At 31.9% G+C, this 22,284-nt stretch overlaps 1 pseudogene across 1 annotated transcript in view; it reads right to left on the reverse strand.

The window, feature by feature from the left end:
• Positions 1 to 22,284, reverse strand: part of LOC143226953 (dynein beta chain, ciliary-like) — a 186,227-nt pseudogene that overhangs the window by 156,888 nt on the left and 7,055 nt on the right. The window contains exons 5-15 of the transcript XR_013014816.1: positions 18,689 to 18,900; positions 16,761 to 16,991; positions 11,824 to 11,991; positions 11,424 to 11,540; positions 10,258 to 10,523; positions 9,648 to 9,716; positions 8,073 to 8,199; positions 6,184 to 6,439; positions 3,123 to 3,162; positions 2,599 to 2,842; positions 237 to 392 (exon numbers count right to left, since the gene is read on the reverse strand). The product of XR_013014816.1 is annotated as a dynein beta chain, ciliary-like (transcript). The remainder of the gene's footprint in view (positions 1 to 236; positions 393 to 2,598; positions 2,843 to 3,122; positions 3,163 to 6,183; positions 6,440 to 8,072; positions 8,200 to 9,647; positions 9,717 to 10,257; positions 10,524 to 11,423; positions 11,541 to 11,823; positions 11,992 to 16,760; positions 16,992 to 18,688; positions 18,901 to 22,284) is intronic.

Below are 22,284 nucleotides of genomic sequence, written 5' to 3' on the forward strand. Positions count from 1 at the left end.
ATCATTGGTATCTTCAATATTACATGTGCAGTATCATTAGTATCTTCAATATTACTTCTGTAGTGTCATTAGTATCTTCAATATTACATGTGTAGTATCATTAGTATCTTCAATATTACATTGTAGTATCAAATTCAGCTAAAGCACTTATCTATACCTGATTTCCAATAAAGACATAAGTATTGCTGAAAACTAAAATATTATTTAATTCAGAGATCATACAAAACAGTAATTACCTGTTGTTTAGCCTTGGGGTCAGTGTTCTCCAGAAAGTAACTCAAACTACAGTAAACAGTTTTGAAAAATCCTGTCCGAACAATGTCATCAACATATTCCACATAACTATCCCAATGTGATGAAGGAAGTTCAACTTGTAACAATGTCTGGTTCACCTGCAAAATTCAACAATAAATGTAAACATAAATGTTTGAAGATAATATATTTTTCAGAAATGGTTCATATGTAAAATTAAAATATTCATTTTAAGTAAATTTTAAAATTAACAATCAACATGTGCTTTAACTGGTTTTACAGTGTGGATTTCTACAATGTATTCAGAGATTTGTGAATTATTATCCCACACATTGACAGTTTCAATTGAAACAGTGTTTAAAATGTACAGAATTTAATTATTATATACATAAAGTTTAAAACAACGATTTTAAAGAGTTTTACTTTTGAAACACTCAAGCTCACAAATGAATGAACAAATGTAAGTTCATGATAACAAGAAACCCACTTGAAGTAAAAGTGTATTCTCAAGATGGTTGGTATGTGTATTAAAACTTTAATTAAAATAAAATGTGGAACAATATTTCAACCTTCTTAGGTCATCATCAGGTTAAAAAATGTAAGGTTTACTATTTTCTAATTTCTTTTGACACATACACTAATATCTAAGCAAGTGCAATTCCCTATTTTTTCTTGTTTTCTAATACAATTTAAATTTATAAAGTACCCTTAACTGATTTCTCCTCCTAATTAAGTTTTATAAATATTTAATAAGAGCATGTATTTCCAGTAGACTGAGACAGATAATTAAGTTTTATAAATATTTAATAAGAGCATGTATTTCCAGTAGACTGAGACAGATAATTAAGTTTTATAAATATTTAATAAGAGCATGTATTTCCAGTAGACTGAGACAGATAATTAAGTTTTATAAATATTTAATAAGAGCATGTATTTCCAGTAGACTGAGACAGATAATCTGCCATTTTTTATTGTTGTTATATTTAAAAAATTAATACGATCACTGTGACAGACGTTATGATTTTATGACTTTCATAAAATTAATATGATACTTGACATAGTAAGCCACTAGGACTTACTGGACTTGATTTAGCCAAAGTAACCTTTCATAAGAGAATGGAGGAATAAAACGTCTGTATGCAACTAGTCACTGTGTAAGTAAACTACAGAAACCCTTGTGATGGAAAACACTGGCAAAGCAGTGTAGGTCATTAAACCTCACATTTGAATCTCACAACAGTGGTTTTCTTCTTTTTTATTATATTTAAAAACAACGGTGTGTTAAAATGATGCTTAAAACTCACAAACATTTTAAAATTTTCTAAGATTGTTATAAGTATTGTAAAATACATGCCAAAATTAAAGCCATATGATACTTTTGTTTCTAATATATCTGAAAATAATTTCAAAACAATGTTACTTCTTGCCTAAATACCTATAGAACTCATTAAGAATCCTTCTACATTATTAATATGCTAATTACCAAGTTAACATAAACTGGTTCTATTAACATATTTAGTTTCTCTGAGATATACTGCAGGTTTATCAGTGACAAATTTTATCTGTATAATTATGAACATAATTTTAAATACAGTAATTTTCAAAAACATATCTACATATCTAAATAATAAAATTTATTAAGGTAGTCTGTAAAGTTGAACCCAGTAAGTGTCTTAACTTTTACATACATCAGGAGTACATAGCAGAATCCAGTAAGTGTCTTAGTTGTTACATATGCTATGTGTACACAGCAGAGCCCAGGAAGTGTCTTAGTTGTTACATATGCTCTGTGTACACAGCAGAGCCCAGGAAGTGTCTTAGTTGTTACATATGCTATGTGTACACAGCAGAGCCCAGGAAGTGTCTTAGTTGTTACATATGTTATGTGTACACAGCAGAGCCCAGGAAGTGTCTTAGTTGTTACATATGCTATGTGTACACAGCAGAGCCCAGGAAGTGTCTTAGTTGTTACATATGCTATGTGTACACAGCAGAGCCCAGGAAGTGTCTTAGTTGTTACATATGCTATGTGTACACAGCAGAGCCCAGGAAGTGTCTTAGTTGTTACATATGCTATGTGTACACAGCAGAGCCCAGGAAGTGTGTTAGTTGTTACATATGCTATGTGTACACAGCAGACAGAGCCCAGGAAGTGTCTTAGTTTGATATTATTTTAGAAACACAGAAAATGATGTAATTAAAACTAAAACACAAATGGTTATAGCTACATTGTTTAGTTTGAAGCTTTTTTGTTACATGAATACAAATTTCAGCAACACACACACATAGACTTGTTAAACAATAAGTGAGTTTCTTTAATATTTTAAATAACTCTTGGAAACAAACCTTGAGAAGTTCGTGAATTTTTTTGCCCACATTTATAATTTCATTCCTGGAACATTCTAGTCTTTCGTATCTGTCATCTAGTCCGAGCAAGGCATCTCTCTTTCCATCCTTTCTTTCATATAAAGGCTTCTTACTCCAAGATAGCATTAACTGACTAATAATGCTTAAGTTAGACTTGGATGTACAAACTCTCTCTTTAAGGTCTTTCACAATATCTCTGATTTCTTCAATGTATTTCCATACCCTAATTGGAAACAGATTCAGAAATAAAAGTTTAAAAGAATTATTACTGTATATAAAAAACGTGCTCACACCAGCATATATACATTTTTTTCACCCTTGTTATGCTCTACTTTACTAAATTACATAATAAAATTTCCAAGACAAAATAGAAAAAAAAACGTTTCTGAACATTTTGAAACACAGTCTTACACTTAAAACATAATTGTAATAGTTGTTTGTTTTGACAAAAGTTACACAATAGATTATCCCCAAATACTAGCATTATATTTACTGAAACTTACCAGTGAACCTTAAAACAAATGTTACCAATAACAGCAAATACTTATGAAATTGAAACTTATAATAACTATATTTAAAACCAAATATTTGCCTCCTATACTGAAAGCTAACATATAACCTGTAATCAGAATAATTTACTAATAACTAATATTCTCCATGATTAATGGACAAAGTGAATTATGCTTGACACACAAGTTGTAAATTATAAAATCACTTACACAGTATAAATCATAAGATTTAAAGTAACACTACAACCATAAATATAGATTAAATAAACTTAGGAATGTTTCTGTTATTTGTTAGACATTTTTCTCTTTGTCAACGTCCAAATTACCTTTCAATATATTTACTTTTAAAAATTATAAAATGTCATGATAAAACTGAAATTATACCTTATTTCCAGCTGTATTACTAGCGAGCAGGTAGGATTACTTGGTTCATATAACATTACTTACAAGCTGGTACAGTAAGTGGTTCTTCTTACATTAGTAACAGCATGTCAGAGTAACTGGTTCATTGTACATCATTAATAAGTTGGTAGAGTAACTGGTTTATGGTATATTGTTAACAAGATAGCAAAGTCACTAGTTAATGGTACATTACTAACAAGCTGGTAAGATAACTTGTGAGTAATGTTGTATGAACTAACATTACTAACAAACTGGTAAAGTAACTGGTTTATATAACATTACCAACAAACTGGTAAAGCAACTGGTTTATATAACATTACTAACAAACTGGTAAAGTAACTGGTTTATATAACATTACTAACAAACTGGTAAAGTAACTGGTTTATATAACATTACTAACGAACTGGTAAAGTAACTGGTTTATATAACATTACTAACTAACTGGTAAAGTAACTGGTTTATATAACATTACTAACAAACTGGTAAAGTAACTGGTTTATATAACATTACTAACAAACTGGTAAAGTAACTGGTTTATATAACATTACTAACAAACTGGTAAAGTAACTGGTTTATATAACATTACTAACTAACTGGTAAAGTAACTGGTTTATATAACATTACTAACAAACTGGTAAAGTAACTGGTTTATATAACATTACTAACAAACTGGTAAAGTAACTGGTTTATATAACATTACTAACAAACTGGTAAAGTAACTGGTTTATATAACATTACTAACTAACTGGTAAAGTAACTGGTTTATATAACATTACTAACAAACTGGTAAAGTAACTGGTTTCTATAACTTTAATAACAAGCTGGTAGGATAACTGGTTCATATAACTTTAATAACAAGCTGGTAGGATAACTGGTTCATATAACTCTACTAACAAGCTGGTAGAATAACTGGTTCATGGTACATTATTAACAGTAGAGTAACAGGTTCATGGTCATTATTAATGGCAGAGTAACTGGTTCATGGTACATTATTAACAGTAGAGTAACAGGTTCATGGTCATTATTAATGGCAGAGTAACTGGTTCATGGTACATTACTGACAAGATGGCAGAGTAACTAGTTCAAGGTACATTACTAACAAGATGGCAGAATAACTGGTTAAAGGTACATTACTAACAAGTTGGTAGAGCAACTGGTTCGTAGTACATTATTAACAAGATGGCAGAGTAACTGGCTCATGATACATTATTAACAAGATGGCAGAATAACTGGTTAAATGTACATTACTAACAAGATGATAGAGTAACTGGTTCAAGGTACATTATTAACAAGTTGGTAAGATAATTGGTTCATGGTGCATTATTAACAAGTTGGTAGAGTAACTGGTTCATGGTACATTATTAACAAGATGACAGAATAACTGGTTAAAGGTACATTACTAACAAGATGGTGGAGTAACTGGTTCATGGTACATTATTAAAAAGTGGTTAGAGCAACTGGTTCATGGTACATTATTAATGGCAGAGTAACTTGTTCATGGTACATTACTAACAAGATGGCAGAGTAACTTGTTCATGTTACATTATTAACAGAATGGCAGAGCATCTGGTTCATGGTACACTATTAAAAAGATGGCATAGTAACTGGTTCATGATACATTATTAACAAACTGGTAGAGTAACTAGTTCATGGTACATTATTAACAAGTTGGTAAAGCAACTGGTTCATGATACATTATTAACAAGATGGAAGAGTAACTGGTTCATGGTACATTATTAACAAGTTGGTAGAGCAACTGGTTCATGGTACATTATTAACAAGTTCATAAAGTAACTGGTTCATGGTACATTATTAACAAGTTTGTAAGGTAACTGGTTAAAGGTACCTTACTAACAAGTTGGTAAAGCAACTGGTTCATGGTACATTACTAACAAGATGGTAGAGCAACTGGTTCAAAGTACATTAATAACAAGTTGGTAGAGCAACTTGTTCATGGTACATTATTAACAAGTGGGTAAAGCAACTGGTTCATGGTACATTTTAAACAAACTGGTAGAGTAACTGGTTCATGGTACATTATTAACAAGTTTGTAGAGTAACTGGTTAAAGGTACCTTACTAACGAGATGGTAGAGTAACTGGTTCAAGGTACATTACTAACAATATGGTAGAGCAACTGGTTCATGGTATGTACATTATTAACAAGTTTGTAGAGTAACTGGTTAAAGGTACCTTACTAACGAGATGGTATAGTAACTGGTTCAAGGTACATTACTAACATTATGGTAAAGCAACTGGTTCATGGTATGTACATTATTAACAAGTTGGTAGAGTAACTGGTTCATGGTACATTATTAACAAACTGGTAGAGCAACATGTTCATGGTAAATTACACTGTATTTTAAGGTTTTCATTCAACAGCATCATTCAATCTGGTATTCAATGATAAAGCAGAGTTATTTCATACTATCATATCTACTTTATTGTCAAACAACAAATCTCACCTTCACTAGTCCATGTGAGAGTGACTTCTGCTTTTTGCAGAAACAAACTGGTAGAGCAACATGTTCATGGTAAATTACACTGTATTTTAAGGTTTTCATTCAACAGCATCATTCAATCTGGTATTCAATGATAAAGCAGAGTTATTTCATACTATCATATCTACTTTATTGTCAAACAACAAATCTCACCTTCACTAGTCCATGTGAGAGTGACTTCTGCTTTTTGCAAGTATTCATCTACTTCATCCAACTGATGAGCCATCAGAGGAGCTTCTACACTACTTAAGGACTCTCTAACAAGGTTATACCATCCAACTATTTGGTCCAATGTTGCTGTGTATTCAGAGTAAGTCTCAGTTTGACCATAAATAACATCTGCACTTTGTGGTACATCAATCCCTTCCATGTTCTTCAGATACTTCACTTCTCGTAATACAGCAGCCAACTGTAAACCAAAACATTAATATAAAAGAGGTGAGTACACAAAGGGAAAACCAAAGACAATGGACATAAGAAGAATGAGGATAGGATATCAACCAAAATACATTTATCTTAACAAAACATGATTTACAAAACTTACATTACACATGTAGACTTTAAATGAAAAAAACATTTATTCAAAATATTTCTTGATTAAAACTTTCAAATAAAGTGGAAAAATGGAACTGATAAATGAATGTTATTACTGTATTACATTTGATACCCAATTTAAAAAAATCTATATTTAAAGATATGAATATAACATTCTGTAAAATAGCAAGTGTTAGCTGTAGACCATGTGAATGTTAACGGATCCAACACTTTATATATTCAACAAACTAATCAAGTTATTGATATTTTCAGGCTGTTTTATTCCAAAACTTCATAAAACCAAATTCTTTTGGCAAGTTCACCTTTTAAAAGCACTATGGTTTTATGAAGTTTGTCTTAATGTGACTACAAGCTGTTTTATCTTATATTTTTTTGTTGTCATAAACATTCCATTGTTCATCACACTGAGAAAATAAAGGTTATTTGATTGGTATGTTTTACTATTAAATAAAATATTGTATTAATTCATTCCATTTCTTTAATAATATATATTTATATATTGCAATTTCTCATATTCCATATTGATATCAACTTCAATCCATCAATTTTTGTATATATTCTGAATGTTTAATCTGAAAAGAAAACTTATTAAGAACAAAAATACTTCATGTTGTGAGGGAATTTCCTCAAAAATGAGATTCCATCTGTCAAATGATGAAAAGAGTATTTTGAAGATAGAAACATGAATGTATCAAGTGAGAGAGATGTATTTGAGTATATATTTTCAGTTTATCCTTTATTTCCTTTGCTCTAGTGATATTATATACAAGCATGATTTCATTGTACCATGATTTGACTTAAATATTTCTCCTTTGTTACCTCTTATAGAAATGTAAACTGTCAAAAAGCAGTCACTTCAGTGGTGTTTTTTTCTTGCATTCAGTTAAATGACAAGGAACAGTAGCATCCAGCAGAAAAATATATATTGTTGTCATTTTGTGTTAGATATAACACATGGCAGCATGAGCTATAAATTTACATATATATAATTGATTCATGGTGAATTCTTAATAATTTAATAATGTAATGGTAAAATTAAAGGTGAAGGAATATATCAAAGCCTTTCCTAAAAAAATATACGGCGTGATTATTAAGATATACATAATCAAAAGGAACAATTTATAAAGAAACCTTCAATAATTATAAGAAACAGGTGAGTTAAAAGTTTCCTATACTGAAATTGTATTTTCAATAGATACTTACCATGGTCTTAGAGTAACTCACTGGAAGATATTACCACTATGTGGCACCACTAGTAGTATCAGCCTCCATTAAAATTTATTAAGTTAAAACATATATTTAAGTAAATTATCTGGTGATCATTGTTTATTCAAGTTTTATATTTTATTACTAAAATAATTAAAGAACAGGAAAACAAATGCTATACTGAGAACCTTCAAAAACTGTTATTGCTTCAAAACATATTGTTGGTTCTTCATATCTCAGCTAATCAAAGCATTTTAGCAATTCATTTAAACAACACTGACCTGAGGATCAAAGTTAACATAAATTTGCTTGGTCTCGGAGTCTCGTGTGATAAGAGGATACTGAAGCTTAGCCTCTGTAACTTTGCCAACATTTTCAGCCCACTCTCTGTAGATGTTTTTCTCATAACTTCAATTAGAGGAATATAATTCAAAGTAATATCATGTTATATACATATATATATATACACACAACACTCTGTCCTTCCAAGATTTACACATAAACAAATGATATAACTGACACTGTAGATTCACACATAGCTTGATTAAAACAATAAAACTAAATTATCTCCTCTGTCACTCAAAATGTGAGCTTTGGTAAAGATCTCAGTCTGTTATTTGACTTATTACTAGATTTGGTTACACAACTAACAATCTTTATTCTTAAAACACTTACACATAAAGGTTAGTTATAATGAGTAAAAATATTAAACTAAACAATGATCATTTCTAGCAAAAAACTTTCATGTAAAAAACAATTAAACACAGTAAGTATTTTCAGTGACATGTTTTAATGTAAAAAAAATTAATTCAGTAACAAGTGTTCAAATAAGCTTTGGTTCATGGTGTTAGGAAAACACACAGATTTTAACTCTTATTTCAAATAAGCTTTGGTTCATGGTGTTAGGAAAACACACAGATTTTAACTCTTATTTCAAATAAGCTTTGGTTCATGGTGTTAGGAAAACACACAGATTTTAACTCTTATTTCAAATAAGCTTTGGTTCATGGTACTAGAAAAACACACAGATTTTAACTCTTATTTCAAATAAGCTTTGGTTCACGGTGTTAGGAAAACACACAGATTTTAACTCTTATTTCAAATAAGCTTTGGTTCATAGTGTTAGGAAAACACACATATTTTAACTCTTATTTCAAATAAGCTTTGGTTCACGGTGTTAGGTACACACACAGAACTACCACCTTTCCAAAGCACTCTGGTTATAAGATTTTAATAATTGAATACCTGGACTTCTTGAACTTACATGTTGTTTTTTTACATCATTGAGTAAATAGTTATATAAATTCCTACAGGTATGAGTCTTTAATAAAAAGCAGTATGTATAATAATTGTATTTATCGTCATTTTAAATCATTTTCTATACATAAATAATTCTGTCTTTCAATAGAAGTATATGAAATGTTTGACCAACTAATCTCTAGTTCAAAAGACAGTTTCCTGATTTTCAATACAATACATCTAGTAAGGTACAGTTATAAGATCGTTTTCTTCAAATAATTCATATAACATGGAGCTAAATAAGTGTACTTACTTCAAGTCTTACACTAACTACTTGTAAGTTTCATCATTCATACTTTTATATTTACTAACAATAACTGTCCTTTATCTAAAGTTGAAAAGCAGTCAAACTAGGAAAACAAAAAATCAAATACAAACACATAGACCATTGGTAACTTACTTTTAAAAATGTCAGGTAGCACAATTGAACATTATAAACAACTAATATCTATGTATAAGTACTGTAAAAAAAGATTAAATATAACCATAAATGTCTATTATTCAGTTAACTTAGAAAATTTGATACTTTTGTACACAAAAGTAAATACAAAACTTACTTGGTTAACAAATCCGACATCTCATTAAACTTCTTAAAGAGGTATTCTATGTGTTCATCTTGCTTTATACTGAAATTATTTTTCAAACACAATTGGTATGATTAATATACTGTAATAGGGTAAATAGAGCACCTGAGATACAAAGTTTAGTTACTTCTATTTGATTCTTTAGTCCATCTTCACAAATTTAAAGTACAAACCTTGAAATATTCACAGTTTAGGCTTCTGTGTACTTGTCAACAACTAATGTATGCTAATATTGTGACAGTACAGAACAATGTACATCTACTATATAACATTCTAAAAACAACTACTGAATATGTTTCACATTATGTTTACTTCTAGTCAGTTTATAAATGTTAAACATCATAATAAAAATACAAAGAAAAGAATGTTTCAGAAACTCCTGGTTGTATATTTCATTTGGTGAAGTTCTAATTCAACCAAGTATGCAGTATAACACAACATTTCTTGAAAATTAATGAGATAACATTAGAGTTTATTTTCAAATGTTTAATGCATCAAATAAAGTAAGTCATCTGCCAATCTACAGAGGTTTAAATCATACCAAACTGTTTTAAACACACAAATAAAACAAAATGGCACTCACATGTTTTCAAACTGCTTGAACTCGAAAATCAAACTTGAAATACGACAACCAAGTTCACGAATCCATCTTATGGTGCCAGCAACTGGTGGCATATTTTTGTGTACACTTGCTTTGCCATTTAACGATATATTCTCTAACTGTTGATCATATATCTTCTTCACCATGTCCACTTCTTCTTCCAATAACTGAACAATTCGTGAATGATATGGTGCAAAATCTTGTTTTATAACAGGCCTCTCTAACAAAGATCCAAACATCTGCAAAAGCTGGAACACAATCAATGGAATACAAGACGAAATGTAAGTTCATCAGAAACTACTGTAGATGCCAAAACAATTTGTAATAAGAAAAAGTGCTGAATTACTGTTTTCCTTTTAGCCCAGTTTACTGACAAAATACAATATGTTATCAGTACCAAACATTAAGTTGTATCTCTTTTGCTTTTATTATTACTACTACACCCTACTTAAAACTACTGTTTGAAACAACTATTGTTGTTTTGTTCAGCAATTTCAAGTACCAGAAAAGAAAATATGTTAACATTTGTTAGTGAGAAAGAGAAATACAAAAAATACCATTAATACCAAATAAACAGAGTAATCAACCATTGTTCATGATATCACTAACTTACTGGTGATATATGTTTAATCAGTTGTTGTTGTTCACGATGCTACTAACTTACTACTGATATATATTTATATGAAATCTCCAGATTACTATGAAACTCTAACATGTTTAAAAGCTATAACTATGATAAAATTACATACAAATTACCTTATATTTTATATATATATATATATATATACCTTATATTTATAATATATATATATTTACCTTATATTATATATATATATACCTTATATTTATAATATATATATATATACACCTTATATTTATGAGATGAAAACATTTCATTAAAGGTCTAAATGGGACACTGAAACATAATATAAAAGACATACAGTTTCACCTACTGTAGTTCAACAACAACTAACTTAGATCTTATGATAATAATGCATAACACAATCCATACTTAACTGAAAATTAAAATAAGAAAGACAGTTATCTGTTTATAACTTTGATCAAACACATACAATTTAATGACTATTCATAATTCTGTTTATCATTATTTTCAAAAATACAAACTTATGAAAATTACAAGTTAGTACTTTGAAAATTGCTTCAATACTGGTACAGTCTTCAAAACTGAGACAAACTATTGCACCAAGTCTCTGATCCAAGTCATGGATCTTCTCTTTGAAGTCCTTGTAATGTTGAACAAATTCCTGAGATATTTAAAACAAAACAAATACTGATTATTTTATATCCTGCCTACATCTTTTATCATATCAAAAATAAAAACACACAGAACGTACTTTAGGGATAAAAAATACTGTAGTTCTTTGTAAAAAGAGATATTTTGTAGGACGTGTAACATGACAAATCTTCTCAAATTGGTGTAATAATAGAAATATAACACAATTTATGTTCATACAGATTTAAACAACTAGATCACCATTTATTCTTATCACAGAAAACACAAATCAACTGAATATCAGTGATGCTCACCTCAGAAGCTGGATCCAGGGCATTGTAAGTTTTGCTAGCAAATGATCCATAAAGTTCAAAAAATTCCTGATAAATATTTGTCACCTGAACACCATAAATACGGCCACGAACACCACCTATCTCTACTTTTTCTAGCTTGAAAAATTCCTGAGAAGTCTCAAAAAACTCCTTTACAAAAAACAAATTATTAATTTATGAATATTAAGCATTAAAAACGAATTTAAATTATGCAATTATTGTTACCCATTTTACTTCACAATCTGAAGTCTACAATAAACACAGATTTTCAATATAAACTAAATTAACAAATAACATATGATCTAAAGAACTAGTCTTCTGAAAACATGACACACATGTGTGATTTGTGTTTGTTTTATAAATAAATGTGTAACATGAATTAGATCACGGGTACGTTTGACAATAATTGCTGTCACTCAATACATAATTTGATCAAATTAATAAATCTCAAATTAAATGGTTAGTACTGAAAACAACTTATAATCCTATTGTTAGACCAGGATTATTGTCAAATCATTGATGAAGTCATTTACAAAGAATTTAGAATCACTTATGGTACCAAAGATGGCATGATAATATCAAGTTTTCTTAAAGATGGCATCATAATGTCCACTTTTCTTGAAGATGGCATGATAATATCCATTTTTCATAAAGATGGCATGATAATGTCCACTTTTCTTAAAGATAGCATGATAATATCCAGTTTTCTTAAAGATGGCATGATAATGTCCACTTTTCTTAAAGATGGCATGATAATGTCCAGTTTTCTTAAAGATGGCATGATCATATCCAGTTTTCTTAAAGATGGCATGATGATATCCAGTTTTCTTAAAGATGGCATGATCATATCCAGTTTTCTTAAAGATGGCATGATAATGTCCAGTTTTCTTAAAGATGGCATGATAATATCCAGTTTTCTTAAAGAGAGCATGATAATATCCAGTTTCCTTAAAGATGGCATGATAATATCCAGTTTTCTTAAAGATGGCATGATAATATCCACTTTTCTTAAAGATGGCATGATAATATCCAGTTTCCTTAAAGATGGCATGATAATATCCATTTTTCTTAAAGATATCATGATAATATCCAGTTTTCTTAAAGATGGCATGATAATATCCAGTTTTCTTAAAGATGGCATGATAATGTCCACTTTTCTTAAAGATGGCATGATAATATCCAGTTTTCTTAAAGATAGCATGATAATGTCCAGTTTTCTTAAAGATGGCATGAAAATATCCAGTTTTCTTAAAGATGGCATGATAATGTCCAGTTTTCTTAAAGATGGCATGATAATATCCAGTTTTCTTAAAGATGGCATGATAATGTCCAGTTTTCTTAAAGATGGCATGATAATGTCCAGTTTTCTTAAAGATGGCATGATAATGTCCAGTTTTCTTAAAGATGGCATGATAATATCCAGTTTTCTTAAAGATAGCATGATAATATCCAGTTTTCTTAAAGATGGCATGATAATATCCAGTTTTCTTAAAGATAGCATGATAATATCCAGTTTTCTTAAAGATGGCATGATAATGTCCAGTTTTCTTAAAGATGGCATGATAATATCCAGAGTCCTTAAAGATGGCATGATAATATCCAGTTTTCTTAAAGATGGCATGATAATATCCAGTTTTCTTAAAGATAGCATGATAATATCCAGTTTTCTTAAAGATGGCATGATAATATCCAGTTTTCTTAAAGATAGCATGATAATATCCAGTTTTCTTAAAGATGGCATGATAATATCCAGTTTTCTTAAAGATAGCATGATAATATCCAGTTTTCTTAAAGATGGCATGATAATGTCCAGTTTTCTTAAAGATGGCATGATAATATCCAGAGTCCTTAAAGATGGCATGATAATATCCAGTTTTCTTAAAGATGGCATGATAATATCCAGTTTTCTTAAAGATAGCATGATAATATCCAGTTTTCTTAAAGATGGCATGATAATATCCAGTTTTCTTAAAGATAGCATGATAATATCCAGTTTCCTTAAAGATAGCATGATAATGTCCATTTTTCTTTGTAAATCAGTCCAGGTACTTTTTTGACTTACAAGATATTTGGATTAACTCTACAATAACTGAATAAAGTAAATTCAAAGATAATTCTCCAATGATGATTCAGTGATATCATAAGTGTCCTCGTTTATCCACCATTAGAAATAGTTCCCTAAAAGCTGGGAATTATGGGAAAAAATATTCTATAATCATCACAGGCCTTTCACCAGTACCAGTGATCGTGAAAAAAAAAGACTTTATTTTTATTTTCCACACATCACTGTATACTATGAATAAGTTACCACTGTGAGGATGAACTGGTTAGCAGTTGTTGTTGTTTTACCTCAGCTCTATAAAACAGTTTTGTCCATCCCACTCTGCAGACACACTGAATCACCTGTAAAATGCTTCAGTAAAGGAACTGAGAACATTCTTGAGAAAACCATTCAGCAACTGTAAAACTAAAACTTACTGTAAACACTCCTTAACAAGGAAAAGTGATGTCTCATAAAGCTTACTTGGAGCAGTTTAATATCAATAGATTAGTATTATAAGTTTGCTTTAAGAAAAAAAATAAACTTCAAAAGTTATAACTTAGTGTTCCAGTGGCAGCATCAGGATATTTTCTTTGGGGGGGGGAGGCTGAGGTAAACTGTGGAGGAGCTTCCCAAAATGCCATCAATATAAAGTATAGATACTCTGATTAAAAATTCATTATTACAAATTAGAAATAATATGTTTATGCATATATGTAAAAGAGGAAGCTCACCTAAATTCCACCCAAGGTAATACATAATAATAAAGAAAATCAAGATTAGCTTAGATTGAACATTTAATATACCATTAGGAGTAAAGCTACAAATCAAAATAAATATAACATAAAGACATAGTTTACATTGGAGAAATGAATTATCCCATGTGAAGTTAATACACTCTGAAGAAACGTAAGGCTAACTATCTTTCACCATGTTGTGTTTATAGTCAATATTACTTCAAAATAATGCACCTGTTCTGGTGATTGGCAGCAAATGTGTCTATAACAGTATCAATATCGAGTTGTTTTGCCCTCCTGGAGTTTACTGATATGACAGCAAGGTTGCTGGTACGGTTGTTACCACTGCTGTTTCACAAGTATGTCTTGAGAAGCTTCAAACATGAGAAACTTCTCTCACAGGCAGCTGAAGTGATAGGCAGGGTCACAGCGATGCATACAAGTTTGTGGAGATCCATGAAGGCATCTTTGTTTGGCTCCAGCATGCTTGAAAGTTCCAGTGGTGTGGATACTTCCTGCCCCTTGTCTGGCAATTAGCCAGTTCAACTGGTGGACCTCCACTGTCCTCTGCCACACCATAGTTTGCTGCCATTCCTAAGAGTGCTTGCTTGTCCAGAAATGTGGAGTGTTTGGGGTTCAATGCAATTGCACCCATCAGAACACTGCAGGCATCAGAGGAGAATCTTCTATTCAGCTCATTGAACATCCTGTCAATGATGGCATAGAAGATGTGTCTCCTGGCATCCGGAACATATCCGTGAAATACTGTTAGAGAAAGTGTTTATCTTTAACCATATAGCACAAGTACTTAATTAGAAGGTAGTGATAATGTAAAATTACAGGGCTAATTAGGGAACACAAACACAGCTTTGATAGGGCATGTTGATAAACTGTGGGCAGCTAATGGGAGCGAGCGGGGGGGAAGGGGTGGCATGCAGCTGGCATCTGGATCTCAATTAGGCTAAGCCGATCGTTAGCCGTACACAGAGTGTACACCATGGTCAGCAGCTCGGTGATCATATGCTTAAGGCGTTCGAGGCAGAAATAGCTCACTCAAACAAAGCAAACCCGCAGCCTGGATACTGAATGGTCATAGTAACAATAAAACAAAATGTCTAAATTTCAGTTGACCTTCGCAGAAAGGCTGGTTTATTCACATTATTCATACAGGTCAAACTGTGATTGTGATATTGTTCTTATTATCATAAGTGTGACCTGTTACAATAATGTAACTACTACATTACATTAAATTAGGCACTTCTAAATAGCCCAATGACAATTTCAAAATTCATTCTAGAATTGTTTAGAAATATTATTTGGTTAGTTAACATGTAAGGTTATTATGTAATCATAAGTATAACATTAATTGGATTGTAAGTCACAATTTTAAGTGTATGCCACAATCATCAGTACGATATTGGATGGCTGATACACAATGCAAAATGATCTCACAGAGAACACAACACCGGCTAAGTGCTTCATAGTTTTGACCTATACACAATCCACTTATACATTCATGCTATGTTTTACTTTCAATAAAAGATAAATGAAATTAATGGGTAAATACCTGTGAAACCTTTGGTTTATCAAGTAAAATCCCTGATGATCTGTTGTTACTTGAAATCAACGTGGTTGTCTAATCTTCATCAAAGCTCAAGATAGAATGGCATTACACAGTGAGCGGTAATACAGCGCATGAGTTTCAGTGCATTCAGTACGTTGCTATGGGACGCATGACACATACTTCCGTCTTAATGAAGAGACTGAGTTCTACAGATCTATGTCTCTTTGATGTTAATTGTTAAGCAACAACAACAATTGTGTTTTCCATATTTTATGAATATATGTAGGTAACAATACTTGGGGGGCTCAAGCCTCCCTTGGTGCCACCACTGTAGTGTACTATATTTCTTAACTTATATCTAATCTTCACTAAAGGTTCTCTCTTTAATCTGTACTTTTATGCTATTTGTTCTTATAAATGTTTTTTACCATTACTAAACTTATGACCCCAATACACCACTTAAAACTATCTACAGTATGATGAAACAGTAAATAATTTTTTTGTAAAAACCAAATAACAACCATTATTTCCATCATATACTGATACAAAAATATATGAAGAGAATGTTTCAACCCACCTTGATAACATTTAATCTGGCCACGAAGAGATTGAACCTTTCAAATATTCTTCTATCAAGAAAGGCCCAACTACTCACTTTAACATTAGTTAAATACTGCGACATATTTGTCTGGTAGTCATGGTGTACATGTAGAAAATGAATCAAAATTTTTAAAGATGTATTCACTTTCTCAAGGCTTTCCTCCAACTCTGACTTAAATATATTACTTGGATCAAGATAGTGGGTACACTAAATAGAAATGAAACATAATGAACTTACTACCAACCCTGATCTGTATCTGAATATCAGAAAAGCACAGTATATACTTATTTTATTTCATTAACCTAGTTACATTATAAAATAATACACCCTCATTGAGATAGATTATAGAAAATGTACCACAATCATCCAGAACATTTCAATACTACATTAAGATTAAATATTATTTATATAGGTTGAAGAGAAATCTATAATACTTAAACAGGTTACAACTTAAAACACTTCTTATCGACATTTCAATGCAATACCAGAGATGCCAACTATTTCAAATGACTGAGCGTAATGACTGTAGACAGAGTCCTACAGATATCGTACAATCACTGGATACAGTTTTGAGTCATCCATATCTGTGGATCCATCTGTGGCTAAACTGTAAACACAGTTAGTAAGTATGCTTGAAATCATTTTGTCATCTTCACAACCCAACATTTGTACAATGGCTGTAGTTTTTTTGCTATATCAGAGTCTGGTAACATTTTTCTGAATAGATGTCCTGCATGAATGGCTACAGATAGGGGTAAATTATGAACAATGACGAATTGCGTGAACATCACTTCTGCATTTATGGTTTCATATTCTGAATTCTTACTCATAAATGTCGTTATCTGCATCGTTTTTGTCTTTGCCTCAGCCTTTTGTTGGTGAGATGTATGTCTGGAACAATCGTTTATCCCATCATGCATCACAGAAAAATTGATGTGAAAAATTGTACAAAACACATGACTGTCACTGACTTTTGATGCAATGACCGGATATTTTGCACTATACTCTTTCCTAAATTTTTGATTCACAGTTTTAGGCCTTTTAGATTTGCCAGAAACATGACAATCTAATGAACAAGGCCTCTTTTTTTCCATCTTGTGAACAATTGCATTGGTGTTTCTATGCAGCTTAGAAAATGATAAATACCCATCTACATGAGTGCTGATTGGCTAACAAGCACTGATGACATAACTGTGGAATCCCCCCATGTACCCAGTAGGAGAAGCACCACACTCAAACTATTGGTAGATGTTGGAGATACAAATATTTTGTATTATTTAAAGCACAAACATGATTATTGCAAGTAGCCATTTGGACTATGTCTTTTATTTATTATCAAAATTTATTTGTATCTCACAAGAAATTTTTTCACCCCTTTCAAGCCCTGGGGGAACGATTTATCACTTTATTGTATAGGTCTATATGATATATAATAATTTGGGAGTTGCAACAACTCATAATATTTGTCTATATGAGCGTATATTCATAATATATACACCAAAATTGTAATGGTTGGTATCTCTGCATTGCGACTTGTCTAATTATACTATAAATTTAAAATAAAGTACTATTATTGTAGGTTGAAGAAAATTTAATACTCTAAGGTTGTGGTGTATAACATATTCATTGGCCATTTCAATACACATTTTGTAGTTATCTATTGATTCACTATTATTACCATCTCTATTCTCTTTGTTGGTAATATATTACTGTACTGATCAGTCTTGAAAAGACAATAATTAATTACACTTGAATTGTATTTCTACATCCTTATTTCAGATACAGACTATTCATTGGCAACATAATTGCATTTCTTTCTTTGTCAAGATGATAAGTTAATGTCAAAAAATCATGTGATTTGTTCCCTAAAAGATACATATTACAAAACAAAATAAAATCCTTACCATTTCAATTAGTAAGTTACATATCTTCTGCATTAGTACTATTATTTTTGAAGGAGAACTGTAGTATTTTGAATGGTTCCATACCAAACATACTGTATGAATCAATGGATGAAGGAGAGGATATACATCTGGAAAACCAGCTTGTTCTAAACGATCAAAGTGTGTTCGTAAAGGAGCTAGGTGAAGAGATATGTCTTGTGCTTCTGCTAAAGCTAAAAAAAAAAACAGTTAACATAATATTGAACCATGAGAGGTCTGAAACTATGCACACATCCAAATAAAGTTAACATTTTTCTTACCTTCAGAACAAAGAACTATAACCTTGTGCTACTGTGATTTTTGCAATACCACAAGCCTTGAAAGAAGCTCCAATTCTGATGTGTATTGTTCTAGCCTATGAAGTAATCATCATTATACTATATCCCCCCCTAACAGAAGGGCAACACATCGTGTATAGTAATCCCCTGAGCACTTGCAACTGAACAAAGGCTCACTCTTAAAATATTAGACAGTTAACATATCACTATATGGGAAGTATTCAGTGCAAACAAGACTACTGACTTATTACCAGGTTCAAAGCTTTTAGAATGTAAAAGACCAATAACCAAATGTGGTGATCATCAGGAAAAAAAAAGAAAATATACAGTCAGAAAACACAAGTCCCAAGATCAAATACCTCCCTGTCAGTTGATGAAAAACACCACAGTGGAGTTATCGAAATTGACCATCATGTCTGAAATGAAAGATGATTGCAAGCTCTATGAGCAGCTAACAGTTCTAGGACAATGATATAAGGGGACTGTTCCTCTAAAGAGGATATTTTAGAAGGTATGTAGGTGTCCAGAACTGTCTCACCTGCAGAGAGAGGAATTGGTGAAAAGATGTAAGTCCTGGCAAGGTGGGACAAAAAGGATGTCCAGTGTCATGTGAGAACAATCAAGCCTCCATGACAGTGAAAGGTGAAGAGATGAAGGGAGAGATACTCCTAGAGGCAACATGGAATCTCTGGACAAATTCTACTGATCACTTGAAAGGAACAAGAAACTCGAGCAATGTCAGTGTCCCGCAGTAAGAACCTCTTGTGCAAGAAGAGTAGGAGACTTGGTAGCCAAAAGCTCCATGTAGAGAGAATGTAAAGTTGGTAAACCATGACACAGTAAAAATGAGAGACAGGTAAGAGATGGGAAGGATAGGAAACTGAAATCAGTGTCACACTTGACTCTGACTGAGATAAACAGGCAGTCAGATGGAAGATGGCAGACTGTTGCTAGGCAGATGCCATCCAAGACTCCAAGAATTCCAGGACCATATTAAAGATGAAATGTCTTACAAATGCAGCAAAATGCAAATTATGGAGATAAGGAGCAGGTAAGCAAGTTCAAGATACAACACCATCATGATCCAAAAGGTTCACACAAAAAATAAACCACAATTGTAAAGCCAGAACCAAACACAATAAACTAGACAATGTGGAGGTAAGGAGGGGGAGAATCTCCATAGAAAACCCCTCAGGATTTCTATGAAGAGCCTCAAACAGAAGATGAATCAGATAAAGATACAACAATAGGGTCATGAGGGTAAGATGGCAAAACTGAACCCAACAGCTGTTGTTTGAGATATGGACAGTTAACCCTATGAAAAATAAGGGCTGACTGGTCAAAAGCCTATGGGGGATAAGCAATACTAACACCATTGCTTAACTGAGAGGCAAATTGTTAAGCAAAAACCCAAATGTCTGGAGATGGGGAAAACACCAAATAGGGAAGCATTTTGATGAAGTAGCAAATGACCCAAGCATATCTGAAAATAAAGTCCTAAAAAACTGTCGAATAAAATCCTCAGGAAGGGTATGGAATGACACATCAAACTCAGAAGAACGAAATGGGTGACCAATGTCTTTGTTCACATGACCAGGTTCAACAGGTTCAGGAGAATGAGGTGAAATTTCTGGAGATAAAGGTTGACCCACATAACATTCAATCTTCCAGCAAATACATTTAGACAAATCTCCTGTTGGGTCGCCAACACCTGAAACCTGTGGTATAATGCCTGTTGATGATGTTTCACAACCGAAGCAGTAACATGAACCGTGGAATTCCTTTTGAATTAGTCAGCATAAGCATTCAAAATAAAGAAGAAATGTAACAAGAATATGGGTAAGTAAACAGAAATAATGTTAAGAATGAACAACCTGTTTGGGTGATTCAGGAATATGGAAAAACAAACTAATCAGAGAATAATGCTGATAAGTAATCTCAGTTCAAGTTTATAAAATGTAAGGAATATCTTTAAAAGGCTCATCACAAGGTAAGGATGTTAGACAGAGGTCCCTTATGAGAAGTCTGAAGGAAGTGAACACACAAAATAAAATATCTCAACCTTGCAAATCCAAGAAACCAAGTCAACTGGACCATAGCAAAACAAATCAATCAAGACCAATGTGGCAATATGGTAGGTAAGAATGTCCTCAGTGAAGCTACCAGGGTCACAATGCAGATCCCCCTAAAGAAGATAAAGTGTTGACAAATAGTGAAAGAGCTCAGTAAGAGCAAGACTGCAGATGAGTTAAAGACTGGGGGAACCCTACAATGGAAGGAAAGGTTCAAGGGAATGAATCTCTAGGAAAGTAGAAGAATCTTGACCTTAGGCCATAGAAGAAAAAAAAAAGAGTGACAAAGTAAAAGAAAACAAGGTTAGTAGGGGTCAATATAATATAAAGATGAGATAAAAATGTATAAGTATGAATACTACTAGAGAAGACATGAAAAATAAATAGAAGTCTCATGTAACAACACAGACAGAGACTCTTCAATTACAATGTGAGAAAAAGAAAGAATATCCCACACCTGAGAAACCAAAATAGCAAAGAATAAAATTGAGATTATCTGTACCACACCAGGAAGAAAAAACCAAACACAAAGACAGGGATTGAGAACAGGTGGTCAAAATGTTGAAGTACAGGAAGGCTCAGTGTAAGTAACAGAAATAAGAGTTGAAAATCCTAGATCTGAAATAAACTAGATAAAACAGAGACAACAACATGATGCACAGTGAAGGTAGCATCTACAGTCATCACTGAAACTGTAGGAGTTAACCCCTAGAGTAATGTCAGGAACTCATAAGGTAGAAGGAACTAGGAATCAATGAACAAAAGAAATCCACAAAACATTTCGTTTTTTTATGAATAGTACTAATAAGTTGAGTTAATAGTAAAAATGATCTAGTTAAAGACAAAACGAACACAAAAATCCCACAATTCCAAAAATAAAGACATAATTCAAAACATGTCTCAATAAGCCATGGTTTAAATGGAGATTATTGTATATGAAAAACATGTCACCCACCGTTTAGTATAGTTTACTGCTGATTACATCTTAAGCTGACACAAAACACATTAACATGTGCAGGAGTGTGAGCTTTGTTTAAGATTTGTAGCAAACGTCTTCACGGCAGTGGTGCAAGGTGTCGGCTCTTTGTTTTGCAGAGAGATAAATAAATTCGTGATGACAAGAAACCCACTTGAAGTAAAAACGTATTCTCAAGTCAGCTGGTATTGGTATAAAACTTTAATTAAAATAAAGTACAGAACTCCATAC

The sequence above is a fragment of the Tachypleus tridentatus genome, chromosome 9, assembly GCF_004210375.1.
Source record: "Tachypleus tridentatus isolate NWPU-2018 chromosome 9, ASM421037v1, whole genome shotgun sequence".
NCBI lineage: Eukaryota > Metazoa > Arthropoda > Merostomata > Xiphosura > Limulidae > Tachypleus > Tachypleus tridentatus.